We start from the raw sequence: 18,114 nt of genomic DNA on the forward strand, positions 1-18,114 counted from the left end.
TCTACGCTGTTTCGTAGACAAGCTTCTTTGACGTAGCGTCACGTCTGACTGTTCTTTCAGCATCTCACGCAGGAGCACAGCCTTTTTTTAGATGCCTTGTGAAGTTAAAAAGAGTGTCAACTTTCAAAAACACGTCTCGAAACACCTGTGATCTGTTCTGTTAGTTGCACTGCATCTTTTAAATTTGAAGTTCGTTTAACTGGACACACCTCGATTTTAACAATGAGCTCTGGTCGCGAGACGCTGAAAAACAGCGAGACGCGGCTCAATGGTCAAAGACGTCCGTCTAGAGCATGTTTGGGCATTCCATTCAGAAGTGTTCTATGCCTTGTTCCGGCCATTCAGAACTCACATTTCAAATCACGTTTTTATTTGAAATTCTGCCTGAAATTATCATACAATATGTTTATTGTGATTGTTCTCCCCTCTGAAGGCATAATTATGGGACAATTGTAGATTAAAAAAAAAAAAAAAACGTATTCCGTAGCGAAGCGGTGGAACTAAAACACTGTTGTGGGTTTACAGTAGGATTGTTTTTAGTGTGACACCTACAGCTGCACATGTGTTTCCTGGTGGATTGGGTGTCAGTTCAAACTCTGTGAGTGTCTGCACATCAAATTTTTTCTTCATATGTTATTTTATATAATTCCAATTTTGATATCTCGAAGCCACGCAAAACGCGCAGTCAACTAGCAACATATTTTAATGAAAAATCTATTGACAAATATTTAAACATTGAATACATCTGTTAATACTCATATTTAATGACTAATATGCACGTGCAGTCATTTATTCAACCATATATAACATTATTTTTTCAACCATATATAACATCAATTTGCAATAAAGGCTTTTTAGTTTAGTAACACATTTGTTAAGACTAACTTGATATCAGAATACTAAAGAATCCAGTTCATTACACTGCACCTAATATTTTAACTGTGTGCCTGACCTGTACACTCCTAATTAAATCTTCTGTCATATACTGTTGTTATACAGATGAAACATTTTAGATATTATCCTTACATTCTATTTTACATATCAGCACTAGAGTACTGGAATGATGCAAACAAACCAAGAGACCCTTTATCTGGAAGTGTCCACTCAGAATGATGCTGTGTCTCTTCCCCTGCACTCCTCTATCGTCCTCTTCCTCCTCTCTTACACAGAGTGCCCATCGTTCCATATCTACCTGGTCACTGATCTGCCTGACATCCTGCGGCCCCTGTCAGGTCTGGTGCCAGAGGGTCTCAGTGTTTCGATGTGCCGTCTCCCGGCTGCATTGGAGCCTGACGTTTGCTTTTGCAGAGCCGGCCTAGCTGTCATATTGAGACACATCATTCAGAGGATGTGCCAGCTTTTGCCAAGCCGCAGGGATGTGGCATCACTCTTGGGCTTTAAGAACACCTGTCTTAAGGCTTGTGCTGAGGTCAGAGGATGTTTAAAATGTCTGTGCTGTGCAAGTGTCTCATACCATATTAAAGGAATAGTTCACTCCAAAATGAAAATTATCTTATTATTTACTCACCCTCATGCCATCCCCGATGTGTATGACTTACTTTCTTCTGCAGAACATAAATTAAGATTTTTGAAAAATATCACAGTCCATACAATGCAAATGCAAAACGTTGAAGCTCCAAAAAGCACATAAGGCAGCATAAAAGTAATCCATATGACTCGAGTGGTTTAATCCATGTCTTCAGAAGCAATCTATACAGTTTTGGGTGAAAACAGACTAAAATATAACTCTATAAAATAACTAAAACTTTTTTTAATGTACATCTTGCGATTGCAGTCTCTAGGTTCCATCAAGATATTAAGCTTGATTGGACTTCCTAGTGCTTGCCGCATGCATAGAGCGCCAGATGGCGCTAGGAAGTGTAATGATGTCCAGATTTATAGTGAAAAAGAGTTACATTTTGATCTGTTCTCACCCAAACTGTTTGTATAGCTTCAGAAAACCACTGGAGTCGTTTGATTTACTTTTATGCTGCCTTTATGTGCTTTTTGGAGCTTCAAAGTTTTGGTCACCATTCACTTACATTATACTGATCTACTGAGCTGAGATATTCTTGTAAAAATCTTCATTTGTGTTCTGCAGAAAAAAGAAAGTCATACACATCTGAGATGGTATGAGGGTGAGTAAATGATGAGAGAATTCTCATTTTTGGGTGAACTAATACTTTAAAGTTTAAAAAACCACCCTAAAGTGTCATAAAACTAGTAATGTGACTTGTGCATCATATTACAAGTCTTTTAAAGGCATACGATTGCATTGTATGATAAACAGACTTAAAATGTGAGTTTTAGAACTTAGGTCCTTTCCAGTGAATCATAAATGTAATTACATTTTTTGTGTGTATAAAATCATTTATTGAATTGAATTTGGCACAATTATCTGACAAATCCACTGCAGTTCTATCATAAACCCCAAGGGGTTTGCAAACAACCCTGCTCTATTCCATTAACAATATAAATATTTTAAGCTTTTGTATTACATTTTATCTGTGTATGACACCCTGCAAATATAAATACTCATGTCATGTGATGTCACCCACCCATATTATTCAAGAAGGATATGTGACATTTATTTGTTGTTGAATGATTGTGTATGTCTTGTGCTCCTCAGTTAAGTCAATGGACCAGACTATGTAAGATGGACATTCCCTCTGCGGTGGAGAAACACTTACAAAACCCCGAAGTACATATGCATCAGGTGCTATATGTTATCCAGCACCTGGAGAAGAGGTTAGGAGAACCTGTCAAAGTCCACAATGATGTCAAGACACACCGACAGAAGCTACAACAGAAGAAGAAGAAGAGATCCTCTCAGAGTGAATCCCAACTAAATAGCCCCAGCACTGAGGAGGGCTACCTGAATGGATCATGATGAATGAATTGGATCAGGAGTTGAGCTCAGTGCCGCTCTGGCTGAACTCTCGCTGAATGCAGTTCCTGTTGTGTCCACCAGAGAGTGCTCAGACATAAGGAAAGCCAAGACCACAGATCTGCCAGAGCTGGAACATCTGTTTGCAGAGGGGCTGTACTTCACGCTTACTGATGTAGTCTTGCTGCCTTGCATCCATCAGTACCTGGTAGGAAACCTCACTCAAACAAATCCAAATCACTTATTATGTAGAGTGAATTAGGAAAATCTGGGTCATTTATTATTATTAATTTTTGCACCTTTTTATATGCCCATTAATTCAAATGTTATCCCAATACTTAGAATAACAGATTAACAAATCTTAAAACAACTCTGGATTATGATAATGTTAACATGCTTAACATTCAGCTTGTGATAGAGTAAGAAATTCACTACAGTGATTCTCAATTGGCTTGCTTCTGGACCGAGATTTTACATTGGACATCAAGCACCATTGTATGCCATTGTAAAGTAAACAAAAATGTCCTTAAAATCAAACATTTACATTTAATAATTTCTTTATAATTATTGGTTTATAAATGTATTTTGAAATTCAGTAGATTGATGCTCTTGGAAGCCAATAATTCACCACACTAAACAAACAATGAGTTTGGCACAAACCTTGTTTATCCTATATTTAAAGGGATAGTTCACCAAAAAATGAAAATTCTCTCATCATTTACTCACCCTCATGCCATCCCAGTTCTGTATGATGTTCTTTCTTCTGCCGAACACAAATTAAGGTTTTTGGAAGAATATCTCAGCTCTCTAGGTCCATGCAATACAGTGAATGATGACCAAAACTTTGAAGCTCCAAAAATACAAAAAGACAGCTAAAAAGTGGTTAAATGGTTAAATCCATGTCTTTAGAAGCGATATAATAATAGCTGTGGGTGAGAAACAGATCAATATTTAAGTCCTTTTTTATTGTAAATCTACATTTTCACTTTCACATTCAGCCACCTAATGGCCGGGGTTGGTCAAAGGTGGAGATATATTGTAAAAAAGGACTTACATATTGATCTGTTTCTCATCCACACCTATTATTTTGCTTCTGAAGACATGGATTTAGCCACTGGATTACTTTTCTGTTTCCTTTATGTGCTTTTTGGAGCTTCAGTTCTGGTCACCATTCACTTGCATTGTATGGAACTACAGAGCTGAGAGTTTTTTCTAAAAATCTTCATTTGTGTTCTGCAGAAGAAAGAAAGTCATACACATCTGGGATGGCATGAGGGTGAGTAAATGATGAGAGAATTTTCATATGTGGATGAACTATCCCTTTAATGTCTGAATTGGTTTTTTTTAATACTTTACATACTTTTGTTCATGATTTTTGAGTATGATGGCATTTTATGCAAGCTATGTTGGCATTCTGCCTAATTTGCCTAACTTCTACCAAGTGGCAGATTAATTTGTGCGAAAATACCATATGTGAGTTTGACTGGATGAATAGACTTTGAAGTCAGCAACAAGACACAGATAAAGCATTTTCTCCTCCCTTTTAAAAGTTTCTAAGCCTATTTATTTTACTATACTAACTATATAAGCTTAGCCCTCCTATTGTCTTATTGCCCTCATTTTATCCTTCGGGTCAGTTTTGACACGTATTGAAAACCATTCAAATGCAGAAATGCTTGATAGTGTACAACACCACTAAAGACACCCTTAAAGGGACAGTTCCCCCAAAAATGAAATTTCTCTCATCATTTACTCACCCTCATGACATCCCAGACGTGCATGACTTTCTTTCTCTCAGAAAACAAAGAAAGTTTTTATTATTATTATTATTATTATTATTTGTTTATTTTTATTTTTTTATGTATAGATATTTCAGCTCTGTAGGTGAGTGGTAGCCAAAACTTTGAAGCTCCAAAAAACACACAGCTAGATAGGCAGCATAAAAGTAATCCACACGACTCCAGTTGTTAAATTCATATCTTTCAAACCGATATAATGGGTATGGGTGAGAAACAGATCAATAATTTTAGTTATTTTTTTACTATATGTCTTATTTGTACTTTTTTACCAAAAACTGTGCAGTATTGATAACATATTCTTTACCTGTGCCTGGTCAAAAATGACAATAGGAGGGTTAAATATTTAGTTGCTTTTTAATGATTTGTGTTTAGCATTGCTTTTTCCCTGTTCTGAATTGACCTGCAACCCTTTTTTGGGTCATCCACCAGTTGAGAACAACTGATATCCACAGTTTTCCTGACCAACCACTGGGAGGTGCCATGATGATTCTAATTGCCTGTTTTCTCTTTCTGGTCTCCAGATGCCAAGTAAAAACTGGCAAATCGTGCAATCCAGAGGAGAACAATAACCATTGTAGTGTTACTTGGAGTGAAAAATGAATTTCAGGCTCAACTTGTGCAGTTGTTGGCTGTCATAACAACTCAGAATAATTAATGATATCAACGTAACTAACCTCGGACCATCGCTTCATGTCATCTACACACTCAGGTGAGGCACTGTTAAAATAAGGGACATCTCAACTCTGTGAAGTATCGGCATGTTTTTTGACCATTTATACAAATGTAATACCTTAAACATTGTTACCCAGTAAGAATATATGCCGATGCGAGTGAAAACACTGGAGACCGGAAATTGAAAACAGTTGAATCGTGGAACACTTCCGCATTCAGGAAAAAGGTGGATGAACAACAGAAATTGGGTGTCCCACATCACCCACTTTTCCAGATTACCACAATTCGCCCTATGAATTACTGTTCACCACAAAGTGAGACATTCTTGCATTTGGTTTTGCAGTAGAATAGATCTTTGACACGCTCAAGTGCTTCAACGTCATATTAGACACAGATGTGTTCTTGACTTTTTGACGTGCTTCTTCAATGTGGTTCTCTCATTCCTACAGTTAATATTGATGGTAGATTCTTTTTCAATTTAAAGGTATCTTTATAGAGTGTATCTGTGTTTTATGGGACAGTAAATACATTTCTTCATGATGCCCCTGAACACATTTACTCCTTGAACTTGAGCACAGATTATGTCCCTTCAGTGACCCTGTTGTATGTTTGTTGTGAGGTTTTTGTGTATGTGTCTGTCCGTGTCTATCCATCCATTTCTCTTTCTTTCTTGTTTTTGTTCTCTGTCTCTCTGACTCTCTCCCTTCATCTTTGTTCACTCTTCCGTCTCTCCTCTGCCGTTCTCTCGCTCTCTGGTCTGTGTGGTCAGCGGCGCGTCGTTGCCTTCTCGTTTCACACCCCGTCTAGCGTGTCTCCCTCCTTCTGTCCTCCTCCTTTCCCTTTCTCTTTCCTCTGCGGAGCGATGATAGGAGCGTCAGAGAGCTGGAACTCTGCTCTCGCTTCAGTGGACAACACTGTGATGGGTTACTTAAGTCACTGCGTCTCGCTGTCACTGCACATTTTTAAATATGCATTCCTAGGGAGCGCAACAGAATGCGAGACAGTGCAATTCTGTTTGCTGTTACAGTTGTACATTTCTTCTGAAATGTGTCCTGTTTTCCCACTAAAACAGGTTTTTCCAACCTACTTACAGCTGAACCCCTAAAGTCTAAATTATTTACTTTAGTAGTAATGTAATGAGTGATAAATTTAATAGCAATTTTTTTTTTAAGATCACAGTACAGTTATATTTTGGTTATACTTTATAGTTTGTTTTAATTTGCCACATTTTACAAACTTTAAAATAATACAAAAAGTAATACATTTAATGACAGATTTTCCTATCAGAGTAAGATCAGAGTAAAGTTATATTTTGGTTATTTAAAGTTACATTTAATTGTTATTATGGTTGTTCATTTAATTTTTGATTTAATTTAATTTAACCCTTGAGAGTTCTAGCTTCTGTATACATTTTTGTTTATTTGTAAGATAAGAGTAATGTTTAGCTTGTTTTAATTTTACAAATTTTATTTAAAACAAATATAGTTTTTAAAATGTAATTTAATTTTAAATACCCAATGAGAATTCGAGTAATGCTGTTACCTTTCAGCAAATATAACGAAAAATACATTTAATGACAAATTTTTATATATGAGATCAGAGTAAATTCATATTTTGGTTATTTAAATTTATATTTATATAATTTATTCTGTTGTTTTAATTGTAGATATTTTATTTTAAAACTTTCAATTTAATTTAATTAAAAACAAATGTGTTTCTAATGCACATGAAAACAATGTTTAAAATGATAAATTTTAACATTTAATTTAAGTTGGCACATGCATTTATTTTACTATCTCACCTGCTGCAGTTATATGGACCTTCTCAATTTAATTATTTTAATTTAATTAAAAAAATGTTTATAATGGTAGAATTTATAAATTTTTTTTGGTTGTTTAAATTTAACACATTTCATTATAAAATGATATATATATATATTACACACCGATCAGCCACAACATTAAAACCACCTGCCTAATATTGTGTAGGACCCCCTCGTTCCGCCAAAACAGCGCCAACCCGCATCTCAGAATAGCATTCTGAGATGATATTCTTCTCACCACAATTGTACAGAGTGGTTATCTGAGTTACCGTAGACTTTGTCAGTTTGAACCAATCTGGCCATTCTCTGTTGACCTCTCTCATCATCAAGGCATTTCCATCCACAGAACTGACACTCACTAGATGTTTTTTGTTTTTGGCACCATCCTAGAGACTGTTGTGCATGAAAATCACAGGAGATCAGCAGCTACTGAGATACTTAAACCAGCCCATCTGTTGTGGCTGATCGGTGTATATACATACAGTATATATAATATACTGTATATAAATCTCACCCGCTGCAGTTCCATCATGGACCTCTAGGTACTCTTGAATCCCCCCCATTGGAAAACGCTGCTAAATTTATCGTGAATGTGTTTGTTTTTGGACCATAATTTCATTTAAGAAAACTGATTACTAACTTAAAGGCTGTTTTTAATGTGTGAATTTTGTCAATTATCATTACTATAATATCTCTGTTTAAACATTCCTGATCTCCCTCTAAAAGCACGCTGCATCCTCCCTCTCCCATCTACCCTTGCTGTTGAGATGGTACCAACGAGTGCAGGAGCTCCCCAGTGTACTGAGGGCCGCAAAGGATTGTGGGATGGTCCTTCACAGTCTCAGCTCAGCTGACCTTTGCCCTCTTCACCCAGAGGCCCCTTGACTCATTGGAGCAGAGCATGAAGCCCCCAAACTGAAGCAGGAACCCTTTATCGGGGGCCCAAGGCCAACTCTGACCAAACTGCAAGTGTCCGTTCCTCTTCCCTTACACATTACACATGCCACGCACAGAAGCACTTGTCTTTGCCACTGCACCAAACATGTCAGTGGCAAACTCCCATAATCCTTAAACAGCGATCTGCTTTCAATGCGTTCAGCGGTGTGCTCTCGTCCCTTTACGGTAGCTCTGTGTGCCGCTGCGGGCCTGAACTGCGATGACAAATTTGTATGCACTCCAGCGAGGTAGAACAGCAGCCGCACTGACTCGCTCTTAACTGATGGGACTCCCTGCCACTTAATACTTTAAAGAAGGCTGGCATTACGGGACTGTCTGACTCTGACAAACACCGGAAGTTCTTTCAGTACCTGATGCTCAATGATAGAGGTAAATGTTGAGGTATGACATTAAAATGTATGTATTTCTGTAAGTATTTGTGACCTGCTCCATCATATTGTGTCACTCTGACTCATGAATACATTTTGGGTTTTAAGCTCTAAAAGTAAAAAGGAGTATCTCATCTTTCTAATGATATAAATATTATAATGTAATAACAAAATAATATGTATCTTCAGTACTTCAATATGTTGACAATATATAATGATTTAAATGTTCGCTTTTCCTTTAACTTTAGTACCTAAAGCTCAGAATGTGTTTCTCTTTCCAAATGATGGAGCAGGCACAATGCACAATGGTGAGAAAGTGTATACATTAAATGGAAGTTCCCTTACTTATATTTACTAGGTTTTCAAAATTACCATAATGGGGACAAAATATTCAGATGTTTCATCTCTGTGGCCTCACGGTTTGATAGTTATTCACAAGTTTGACAAATTCAGTCGAATTATAATTCACAAAATCACAGTTAAACAACTTGGTAAATATTAACATGTATGTTGAAGGACTTTAGATTTTTCTTGAAAAAAATAGCTTCTCAACCCAGTGAAAATTATTTGGCCTTGAAAATGATTGACTAATGTCATAAGTCCTCTTTCATTAAAAAAATTGGAGAAATGTATTTATAAGCTCGTGTCTATTAGTTTTGCTATCAAAGAAGTACGGTACCTGTATTATTAATCTTCATTGTCTTTGAAAAGGCTTTAGATAAAAAATACCATATGATTTCATTTAATTGCATAATGATGTATTATGACAAATGATTAAAAATTACATTAAAAAAATTATTAAATATATACTAGTATATATTATGACAATTCACTTAATTCCATTTTCTTCAGAAACAGGAAAACTTCTCTCATAAATATAGCTCTTTGGCTGAACTTGATTCAGTCATGGACAGTGGTTCCATATGTTTGAAATTAGTTTTATTAACTTAAAATTACGATGTAATCTTAACACGTACACTATGTAGAGAAACTAATTGAAACTGGTAACTCTAAAGTTTCTAAACAAAACAAAACATTAACAAGTATTCTCCTTTATTTTCAACTTGCATAAAAACACAAACACTTATTTTTAACATTTACTCTCCCTATCAAGTCCCATGCAAAGCATGCTGGGAACTAGAAATCCCCCAGTTTCAGTTAATCAAACAAAAAATATTCATGTTGTTCCAACACAAATGGATTAAAGTGAACTTTTATTCATTGAAACAACTCAGTTAAATTATGCTCATTTGGTTACATGCATTGTTTAGTAAAATTAACAAGGGAGGATTCAGTAAACCTAACGATAGTGAAAGTAAAACATTTGGAGTGTTGTCTGAATGGTGGGCTAACATTTAACCATCAGTGTAAGATTCAATTTGTAAAACTTAAACACAGAGGAATATAATGGCTCTAGAGAAAGGCATTCAAGCTTGCAGACTTGCTTGAAACATTTAACTGTTTTAACCAGAGTAAGTTGCATTTTTGACAAGAATAATGGTCAATAATGTGACGCTAATTGTTGTGTCCACATCTATTTAATTATTCAAAAATACATCACAATTGCAATTCACGCAAAAATAAATAAATAAATACATTTGAATTCATCTCTATTATGATGAATATGTTTTCAATTACTCAATTCAGAGTCATCTGAAATTTGTTCTGGGGCTTAAAGTAAACAAAGTCATGAGGTGTAACCATCCAGAAACAAAATATTAATATATATATATATATATATATATATATTAAAATAAATGTCTCATTAAAAGCTGAAATCTCAAATTCTTAAAAAAAAGAAAAAAAAAAAGAAAGACATTTTGGTATTAGTATTGCAGAATAATCTTTTATTAATTTTTCTTTAAAATGTGATTACTATTCGAAAAGCTTTTGCCCACCAAATCAAAGTAGTGGCGTAAGCAACATGTACAGTAGGTAGCCATTTTGTTGTCATGTTACCGAAAAACGTAAAACCGTTAAGACACTTTAAAAAAAAATAAAAAAACATTGTCATACAATTAAATATCAATATTTGCCATTTTCATGAAAAGGCACGTTTTGTTCTGGACATTTGGTTTAACCCTGACAAAACAGATTTTCTTGACATTATTCTTGATGTTTGTAAGAAATATTTTTCACCTTGGAAAATAAATTAATGATTAAGTTGCGTACACTAATGTATTTAAGATGCAAGCAAAGTATTTTAATCCCTTTTACTTGATGGTTACACCACATGACATTTTTAAAGTCATTAAATCATTGTTTTTTGTAGAGAATGCTATAAATGTTTTTACAAAATTTGTGAAACCAACATGGACACTTGATACATGTGGTTTTTAAACTAGATTTTTAAAAGATTTCTCATTTTTATCACCTTGCACAACCTTGTTTGTCAATGACCCATAAACAATAGAGCTCTGTATTAAATCAGTTTTCTAATTTGAAAAGCATTAGTCAGTTTTTTGAACATGGTAGTCATACTGTATATTCTTTGTATTTATACTTAGTACTCCAAGCTGTTTTAGTGGATTGTGAATATGATAATCATCCAACACCATGATATGTCAAAGTAACGAAGTAATGTTACCATGTGATACCATCACTGTACGACGGTACAACCACTTGTTTTTGTAAGGGCTGTTAATCTTACTCTGCTACTCTTGTAATAGTTTGTACTTTTCAAGCCAATTTTGTAACTTTGTACTGTAAGACTTCTAATATTATTGTCATCATATGATGAATGGCTTGGTTTACTCCCAGACCCCCATGTTTCAGACTTCTGGTAGCTCAGTCTGTTTTCATTTTCTAACCATTCCAGATAATAATGCACCCATACGGTTGTTACATGGACATCATTACTTTACTCTCCTTCTTTGGAGGAACCTGCTGATCCAGTTCATATCCTCCTCTGCACTCTTCTGCTGCTTATTCAGTCTCCCAGCTCTTCCATAAAAGCCCTGTTGATTTACACAGCATCTAAACACACCACCAGCTCCAACAACACTGCATCCCCAGTGCAAAAATCTGCCGATAATGAGTAAAGAGCCTGCAGTGGTCTCACACTTGTCTGGTATATGGCCCCCACAGGAGAGGCAAAGAGTAACAGAGCTGCTGCAGTCAAGTCTCCAGCAGGTGATAAACACACAGCTGCTCTTGAGACGAGATTCAGGTTTTTTGCTGTACATATTTGGTGTTTGCCAAAAGACCAGATGAAACGGCTGTTCTGCCCTGCAAATAAGAAAGCCCTTTCTAATTAGGCTGGTTATGGGTTTACCAGACCTTGATTGGACACATTATTAGTGAGCGTTTATACAAGATGCGTTCTTGTGTTCAATCGAAGCTAGATGGAGCAAAACAGAATGGGATAGAATGCAGCGATCTAGAGACACGTTTTTAAAGGAATATTCTGGGTTCAATACAATAACAGTTAAGCTTAATCAACAGCGTTGGTGGCATAATGTTGATTACCACAGGGCAAAGCGTTTATTGACTGGCCCCCCCATTCACTTCCATTGTAAGTGCCTGCAAGTATGATTTTTGCTTCTTTTTTTAAATAAATGAGGGACGTGTCAGAATAATTTTTGTGCAAATCAACATTTTGCCACAAATGCTGCTAAGTGAGCTTAACTTAAACCCGGAACTTCCCTTTAAAAGTTGGACTATTTTGAACTTGACACTCCATCCGAAAATCAAAGTGCTCATGGCAGGATGCTCAAAAAACAATGCAAGATACGAAGCAATGGCCAACGATGGTGATGGTGCTTTAAAGGGGATTTAAAGACATAACTTTTTGGAGAGGGTTTTACTGTGCAAAGTGTCTAATACCTACACTACACAGTACACTAATTAGAAGATATTTGATGTTTAATGTTATAAAGACCAGGATTTTGGTCCAATGAGATTTCACAGTATTCAGGGTTTCCCAGCACAATGTCACAGAAGTAGAAAACAAATGATCCACAAAGTGTAGTGTTGTTTGTCACAGTTGAAGCTGATTAGGGCAAAATTTACATGGAAGAAATCACTTGTCACTTTATTGTATTTAGTGCTGTCAGTCGATTAAAATTTTTAATTGCAATTAATCACATTAACAACTTTTTTTAACAAGTTAATCGTGATAAAATTTGACTCAACATATACTTCTTTTCCTGTCAAAATGCATTAATTTCCTTCTTAGGAAAGTAAACAAAACAATATGTTAAAATATGATGCTTTATTAACATTTAAAGAAAAAAAAAAAAGCCTTCCACAGTATAAAGATAGAAATGCACTAAAATAGCACCAATTCAAGTAACATTAAATGTTTCCCAAAGTCTAATTGGTAGGTTGACTAATTGAAAGAATTACAGCAGTCCCCATAGGTTGAGTATTCTGTCCCAACTCAGAATTTGGATTGTACATCAAGGTCAGTCTTTTACCGCATGATTAAAAAGCACAAAAAAGTAAAAGGAAGAAGAGCGCACATAAAATGGCACATCTCCTTGATTAGCCATAGAGTAGGGTTACATGTAACTTGCAATGATACTGAAAGTTGTTATAACAGCTCAAAAGCCTCCGTCTAAGACCTGCTAAATAACGATTTTGGGAAAACTGTGAGCCACAACACTGTCAGTAAAGACTCTTCTGAGGCTCACATGCCATGGATTGAATTTCAGTGACTCTAGTGTCTATTAGAGTCTCACAATTTTCTATCTCAGTGGTCTTATATCTTCTGGTGTACAGCCAACACAGGAGAGACCAACAGAGTAAAAATGCTGGGTCTCTTTTCTTTTTGCCCTGGACTACAGTCATGCAGCTGAGTCTCCAGCAGGTGATAAACGCACAGCTGCCATCTTGCAGAGTTCTCAGGACTGTTACAGAAATATATTCCCAGCTTTCTTGCGTGTGTGTATGTGTTTTGTGCTTGCTTCCTATGGCATTCAGCTACTATAAATCAGATATTTCTCGTCACGCCAGTGGATATCAATTTGGTGTGAATGAGTTGGAGCTCAGCACACACTCTTAATGTATAGCAGTCCGCAGGGATTTCCAGGCTGCGTGCTTTCAGTTTTAGGTCTGCTCTGCAGCTGTTGCCTGGTGGCTCGTAGCTTTAAAGAAATTACATTTTGTCATCTGTAGGAATAGACCTTATGGCTAGCCTGGATTTATAATGGCAAGGCAGCAAATGGAGATGCACAGTAAACAGCTACTGTTTAACAACAAGAACCACTGATAATCACACAGGTTCTACATCAGTCAGTATATTTACATGCACTTTAGAAGTTCGATTTCAGTCAGATTAGACCAATAATTTGTATTTTTATGTCATGCAAACTCTTTAGTCCTGAAATCGTACCTGTCTGTTTTTTGTGAAGTCCGACTAACAGATCCAGAAAATGGGATTGTAGCTCGGCTTCATCCAGCATCTAAACACGTTAATCGGACCACAATTGGCCTCGGTGTTGTGCGCATACTCCGAAAGACAGAGGTGATGCGTGACATATATTTAACACTTCTTCAGTGGATGTCCTTCACTCAAAGTCCCAAAAGAAGCCAAAGCATCAAGCAAAACTTGCTCGCTGCACTGCTCTCAAACTCTGGTTTTGAACAAGTGATGTTTCTTTTTGTAATTAATCTGCATTTTTGAACAAATCATTCTCATTCACCACCATTGTTTTGGTCCTGAACGACTTGTTGTTAACGAATCAGTTTAGTCAATGAACACGTTTACATGCACACCAATACGCTGATTACTCCCAAAAATCTGCTTATTTAACAAATCAGACAGAGCAAGAAATCCTTGTTTACATGACATTTGAAATAATTGCGTTATTCTCTACTTTTGACGTCAAGCGGCATGCGCTCAACATGTGCGCACACTGGATGATCCAGTGAGAACTCCGGTAAAGGTGTTTACATTCCATGCATAATCTGGCAAAAATCTAGTCGACCAGTTTATTCTTATGTCATTTATGACACTGATAAAAGAATGCCATTTATTGCGTTTACATGACCACATGCATTGTCGGCTTATTAAACATAATCGGCTTAAGAACGTGCATGTAAACACACTCAGTGACTCACTCATAGCATAAACGTTGCTCATTTATTGCTACCTACTGGCGTAAAGATATAATCTGCCGAAACGATCACTGAACAAAATAAAAATGAACGATGAGTCAAAATCCCCACCACTATTTGGAAAGCCATGACTACAGAGAAGCGGAATGGACTGCATATCAGCACTCTTGGAACACTGCTTGTCCAGTCAGATGCAAGGACCAGAACTGTTGTGTGATTAAAGATATGCTTTCCAGCTTTAAAATGCCATTAATATGATTTTGCACACACTGGTGAAATAAGCAGTGCATATGAGCTAGTTGTCATGATTCATTACATTTTCATGAGATTTTACTTGGCACTTTCCACACAGTGCTTTCTTGAAATATTCTACTGTTTCCTTAATCCTATGGAGGCAGTAGTGAGTCAACTGGAAATGACTGGAGATGGGGAATCCAGATTGGTACCTGACAGAGGCCAGAATTGAACCTGCACTTCTCGCATGAGAATCCTGGCTCAGCATGTGCAGATAATGCTAGGCCATGGTTCTTCTGACACATTTTTCTACTTTTTTAAAGTGGGTGTGGCGACAGAACCTCCTCCCCTCCAATTGTTCAAACACCTGGAGCTTGTTGAGTGCCATCATAAATCTATAAATCTGACCAGTTCATGCACATGGTGTTCCTGTGGTCCAGCCGAGCCACCTCCTAATGGTGACCACACCTCTGGACTTGCTTTACCTTCTATTCTTTCCCCAAAACAAGAACACTATGCCCCTACCTCAAAACTTAAGCCCTGTTCACTTCTTTACTTGGAAGTTTTTACATACTTTTTTAAATAAAAAGCCTCTCTAAGACCCAAATCAATGTTGAGAATTACATCATTTTCCATTCACACATTTCCATTTGCATCTTGCCATGGGCTACCAATGAAGAATTATTGTAATTGCACATTTTTTGCCCACTCTTATAGGTCACTTTGCTAAGTGAGTGCCGACTGAGCAAATGTAAAATGTTCTTGGCTATAATGGAGCATAAATGCATTAAAGGAATTTAAAAGTAGATTGTAAAGCTTGAACTGCTCTGTTACTTTATTTTCTGATTTAATAGGCATCTTGTCTCAGGTGTTCTCTGTGGAAGAAGTGATAAAATGCTATGTTTCCTATTCAGATCCTGGGGGCTTCTGACAGGACTCTGTGGTAACTTGTGTTTTATGTTCTTGTGTCCCTCAGGAGAATGGGATAGATGTGGTTTTCTCTTCTCATCCTTGCCCATCATGGACCCTGGACTGAGAGCGTTTACCTGCGACTGTCAACCCCACTGAAGGTTAGGGTTGGATTTTTCTCAAACACAAACATGTGGAGCACAACTCTTCGACTGTACCATCTCACCTGTGATGCTGTATCATTTTGAGTTTGGAACACTTGTTGATAAGGATATCATCTCTTGTTTAAACAGTTGTTTTACTGCACGGCAGTATTGCAAAGTATGCTTGGTTCTGGTTCTGTTTTTTAACTGAAGCTAGCTGCTTCACACATTGACTTGACTGATCTTGATATTATTTAAACAACTGATGCAGTGACAGATTTAATGTCTATGATTGAAATGCATTAGCTTAAATGTGTAATAAGAAATTCAAAATTAGATACAGATAGTTTTATATACTATATATCCTATTGCAGAATGAGCAGGAACGTGTTAAACGTTAAGTATTCATCTCTGCCTCGCTGCTTGTGCTCTCGGCTGCAGTGCTTTGGGATCTTAACTAGCTCGAATAGCAGGCAGGTTTTCTTCACCAGGAATGAGCAAGATGGCAATCACAGCACACAGACAAGTGGGCTCTATGGAGAGTGATGGAGAGAGAGAGAAATCCCATTCGTTTAAACAATCCTCATCGTCCGGCACTCCTGAAAGCACAATTTACGAAAGTCTATATGCAATTCCAGTTTGTAAGAAACAACAAAATCAAATGCAAGGGATTTTTTCTCAAGAAAGTAGGCAGATAAGTTCATGCTTTTTAAAGACCCCATGTAATCAAAACAGTTTTGTCACATTAAGTCTATATCTATTATCTTTGAGGTCATATAAATGCTAGTGTACTCATAAAGTAATGTTCCTGGTTCAATACAACTTAAGCTCAATTGACAACATTTGTGTCATAATGTTGATTACCACAAATATTAATTTTGACTCATCCCTCCCTCCATCCTTTTTTTTTTTTTTTTTTTTTTTTTTACAAAAAAAAGCAAAAATCTAGGTTACAGTGAGGCACCTACAGTGGAAGGCCAATCTATAAACGTAACAATACTCACTGTATCAAAAGTATAGCCACAAGACGTAAACGCGGGTGAACATGAATTTAGTCTAATAAAATGGCCTGCAAACCTTTTCTGTGTATAGTTATAGCCATGTTACAACTTCGTTGCCATGACGACATAAAAATGCAAACCCTAAAACGGCCTTAAAAATGACGATTTAAACAACTTTACTGCTCAAATAATGCATGAGTTTTAACAGAAGAATTAATGTAAGTGCTTTTATAAAATTATAAGCTTCATTTTTCTGCCTTTAAACCCTACAAAAATTGGACTCATTCACTTCCATTGTAAGTGCCTCACTGTAACCCAGATTTTTGCTTTTTTTAAAGAAAAGGAGGGATGACTCGAAACTATTTTTTGTGGTAATCAACATTAATCCACAAATGCTGTCGATTGAGCTTAACTTGTATTGAACCTGGAATATTCCTTTAAGCTGAATCGACAGAATTCATGGCATAATGTTAATTTCCAAAAAAAATATATTTTCGACCCATCCCTTTTTTATTAAAAAAAAGAAAAAGCAAAAATCGTGGTTAAGAAAGGCACTTACAATGGAAGTGAATGGGGCCTGTCCATAAACATTCATACACACACACTGTTTCAAAAATATAGCCACAAGATGTGATAAAATTGCTTACTATATCAGTGTAAAGTTATCTAATATTACAACTTTGATGCCATGACGACGCAACACCGGTAAACCGATAAAGCAATTTTATCACACTAAAAGAGACTTTATTTGAATTATGTGAGCAAATTATGGCAGAATTTTCATTTTTGGCCAAACTTTCCCTTTAATGAAAAATACTAACAAGAATACAACTTTAATATGTATGTAGGCTACAGCATACTCTCTCCTTTTTACATAATAGTTGATCCATATGGCATATTCAATGCATAATCCAAGAGTAGCAGAACTTTACAGCAAAGGCCAAGGTCAAAGGAGATTCACACAATTCCATTCTCTCACAAATAACCACTGATTCATCATCTATTTGCATTCTGAGATTGTTTGATATTTTGAGGCTTTTAGGGGATGTTTTCCAGTTGAGTGCAATCTCAAATGGACTGTGTGAACGTATTGCTCTGTTCACATCATACTCATCAAACTCCATTTCAAAGATGAACTCCCGAATGAGTAGAAATGATTGTCTGCGACGTGCCGTGAAGACACAAGAACAAATTCCTAGAACACTTTAGCGTGGTCCATGAGTCATCTTGATTTTCGACTTGATTTTATACAATGTTTTAAC

The 18,114-nt window shown here is 36.4% G+C and overlaps 1 pseudogene; it reads left to right on the forward strand.

Moving 5' to 3' along the window:
* Positions 1-564: 564 nt before the first annotated feature.
* LOC127444791 (glutathione S-transferase C-terminal domain-containing protein-like) overlaps positions 565-18,114 on the forward strand; it is an 86,714-nt pseudogene continuing 69,164 nt past the window's right edge.

This window comes from Myxocyprinus asiaticus, chromosome 8 (assembly GCF_019703515.2).
Source record: "Myxocyprinus asiaticus isolate MX2 ecotype Aquarium Trade chromosome 8, UBuf_Myxa_2, whole genome shotgun sequence".
Taxonomy (NCBI): Eukaryota; Metazoa; Chordata; class Actinopteri; order Cypriniformes; family Catostomidae; genus Myxocyprinus; species Myxocyprinus asiaticus.